Source organism: Rhipicephalus microplus, chromosome 3, assembly GCF_043290135.1.
Source record: "Rhipicephalus microplus isolate Deutch F79 chromosome 3, USDA_Rmic, whole genome shotgun sequence".
NCBI classification, from domain to species: Eukaryota; Metazoa; Arthropoda; class Arachnida; order Ixodida; family Ixodidae; genus Rhipicephalus; species Rhipicephalus microplus.
In genome coordinates, this window is record NC_134702.1 from 22267751 (window position 1) to 22271711 (window position 3961).

Sequence of the window (3961 nt, forward strand, 5' to 3'; positions counted from 1 at the left end):
AGACGGACTCATGGACGGATGGACGGAAGTATGGATGAACGGACGTATGGACAGAAGCACGGAGGAATGGACAGACGAACGGAAGCATGGACAAACGGACAGACGGAAAACGCATGAACGGACGGATGGATGGACAGTAGCATGGACGCATGGACGGACTCCAGGAAGCACGAATGGACGAACGCTTCACCCCACTCATCGTCATTCACTCCGTGGATATGTTGCTGAAACTACTGACGCCATCCAGTTAAGTTATTTCCTAATATATATACACACACCCCCATCTATTGAGGAACTCATAAACTAGAGGTGGCTACATACTACTGCTACTACTGCTACTACTGCTACTACTGCTACTACTACTACTAGTATAGAAGAGGCACGACCCGTGGCCCAAGGAGCTTTGTCCCTAAGAGTAATTGGGGCGTATTTGTTCCACAGTTCCACAAAACTATTATTAACGCGATAGCGTTAAAGAACTTGTTTAAAAGAAATTTCGGCGTCGGCGTCGTTGGTTGCTAGAGAAAAATTATCATCTGGTGCGTGACGGAAAAGTAGAGAATCGTAAGTACTAGAAGAAATGGTGGGTCCGAGTGGGGAGCGAACCCGGATTGTTTGCATGGCTAGCGGATGTTCTATGACACAGCCAAGCATTTTTCTTTGTTCTTTAGTGCACAGCAACGCGTCTACTTGTGCACACAGGGAAAATAACTCGTGCTTTACAAACACAGCCATCCGCTATACGTGCTTCACAATACAACATGATATATCGCAGTTTTAATGCGTGGCACAAGCGTACATTGTCATAGGGCGTCAGGACATGCGATTATGCATAATCACTCCACGGTTTAAAGCCGATCACCCACTACACAAGGCACGCACGTTACTGCGCCAATCCCTTAAGGCCACGTAATGGGTGCATATCAACTTCGAAAATATTTCATGCACGAAGTGTTTGAAGTACTCAATACTTCATCATCATCATCATCATCATCATCATCATCATCATCATCACTGAATTTTACTGCAGAAAAAAGCGATTCATCATATTGCAAACGTACCATATGACGCACATACAAGTGATTTATTCAGAGAATATTACATTTTACCGATCGATCACATACACAGCTTCAACCTTATTATGAAATACAAACAAAGCTTGCTATCAAACAACGCTTGTTTCCTTAAACTGTGTAACCTCAGAAAAAATACACAATCCCATTATGACATTCGGAAAAGGCCTTCCTGGTTCGTTCCTTATTCGCGAACTAATCATGGTTTGAGAAGACTGCATTCCTGCTTGTTTTAACATGTTTGAAAATAAAAACATCGACGTCTATAATATACATAAAAACTACCTAAAAACCTTCTCATCCAGAATGGCAGCGTGTAATTTAGCTTCTTCTAACTGTCCGGCTAAACTACTATATGTAAAAGAAACACCCTATGATAGTGCTCGTGTGTAACATGGCATCCTATGATGTTTGCTTTCTTTGGCATTTTTTTCGTTGCTTTTTTTTTACGAGTAAAACATGCAACATTTCACTCGTCAGTGTTTCCCTTGTGCATCAAAACTTGTGCTTTTCGATTACCCAGTGTTGTAAACGTCGTATAATCATTTTGTAATACTTTGTTAGCCGTTTAGCAACGTGTGCATTGTTTCATGATTGACCGTATGCCGTTTTCTTGTTTTATTTGTTGTTTTTCTCTCTTGGTGGTTTGCTTATTTTATGTAAACCTGAAACTGATGTGATTTTGATGCATTTTCTTTTTATTTCCTAATTTCTTGAAGTTTTGAAAATCGACGTCAAATTGTTTTGTCATGTTTGTGCTCTGCGGATTTGTAATGCCAAGTGAAAAGGGGTAGGAGCCTCGTCAAGCTGCTAACATAGCAGCTTTTTGCTCTTATCCTTGCGTTTTCTTTTTCGCAACTCTGTGAAGAAAATGCTCAATAAAACTGAAAATCTGTCGCGTTCTACTCTTAAAGACGAAGTTGAAGGCTCCCCCAATTTTTTTTAGTGTGTATAGCACCAGCTGATAGCCGAATGAGATTACCGAATGATACTAATAAAGAGCATCGGCTCACTATACATACCAAAAATGTACGGCATACATTTCGTTCCGTAAAATGAGGGGCTGACAAGAGTAATGAATTTTAATTATGAACCCATGGTTTGCTTTCTAATGTGGATATATGTATGATTTTTTGGAAGCATCATAGAGCAATACCAGCATGCCTAAACCTCAAGTGTGACGAACGAAAAAAAATATGTTTTTTTTTGTGCTGTGAGCACGATATAATTATGAGGTGTAATGGAATAATTATTGTTCAGTAACGTCCCAAAACCTAGATGAGATTTTGAAGGACACCCATGGGTAAGACCTCCGGAATTTTTGGCCAGCGGGCCTTCTTTAACGTGGCTTTGAATCTAAGTACACGAGCCTTAAGCATTATCACCTCCAATGAAAATACGGTCGCAGCGGCGGCTGGGACTCGATTTTCTGACCTGCGCGTCAGCAAGACAGCACCATAACAATTGCGGCGCCTTGGATGTGCTGAATAAAAAAATGATTTGATGGACATAGCTGCATTACAAGTACAAGTGTGTTGCACTTGTCACTGCTTTTTCGTAGGTGCGTTGGCTTTTCCCGCACATATTCGTTATTTTGAAGCCTTCATCTGAAAATAGCCTGTTTCATTAACTCAAAGCGTATTGTTCAGCTTGCGCCAGTGAAGCGATCTTTAAGTAGACGCATCAACTTTCCAGGAGCATCACATCTTGTATAAGGGTAATTAAATGCACACTTTATTTACTAGCTTGCGAAATAATTCCATTTGGTGTTAATGTTTTTGCGAATTGCATTTTCTCGTAGTCCATTCTCTCAGAAGCCGACGCATGCCAGTTAAACGACAGCTAAAACATTTAGTTTAGTTGTAAATTTCAACAAGGACATGTTGATAATTATGCAACTATAATCTTTTTTTTCGTAAGTACTCAAGCCTTACGCGTAATAATCTAGCAAATGCCTCTGAATACACCGACTTCATAGTTTCAACGCGAATGACATAGCATACATAAAACTAAAAGAAATTGTGCTTCGGTAGGGTGAGAACTTACTTATACAGCCTTTTTCGTAAACGACGATTTACTCCTAATATATTTAGGAAAAAAAAGCGGTTATAAAATGATATAAAATTGGAAACCGAGCAAGATTGTTAGCAAACTTGCCAACATCAGATGTGACACAAGAATATCGTTTAATCATTTATTTTACTCGGACAGTGAATGAACTCTACAGGATAGCACACTAGCACGAGAAACGCTAAATAATTGCCTCTTCACACCATGCTAACATTGTCATTGCATTGGCTACTTCTGTTAGGTTCTGGCGGCAACTTAAAGTTCTTGTCAGACCTTCAACTCTCCGGCGATCAGTCGCACCAAACTAATTGTTCATTAATCGTTGGTACGAGAAACCAGAGCTGATGTAAGCGAGCTTTCTGAAGACACGCCGATAAAAGAAATGTTATTTAAAATTCTAAAATGCCACAAAATTGCCGCACATCGCCTCGCAACTATAAAGCTTTTCCTATTTTCCCAAACAGGTCACCTGCTCATCACAGAAGCGCCAATCGGCAAAAAAAAAAAAAAAAATCACCGGTGGCGTCGTCTGCTACCCAGACATGCAACGCTCAATCGCATCGCTCTCTCAATGCCGTCCACGTCGTCTGCTCCTAACTACCGTCTGCGCATGCTCCATTCCCCAAGTTTCGCGATTGGGCCCATCGAGTGCCGCCGCCGCCACCACCGCTTTGTCCAGCGACGCCGTAGTTCTCAACTCCCCCTCGGTTCCCCGTCTCCCTACTCTCACCTCCTTCGTCTTTCCAGGGTGCGCGCACATGTGCTGCTCGGGCGCCCTTTTCGGGAGAGAAGAGAAGCCCTCCCGGCGGCCGGCCGAC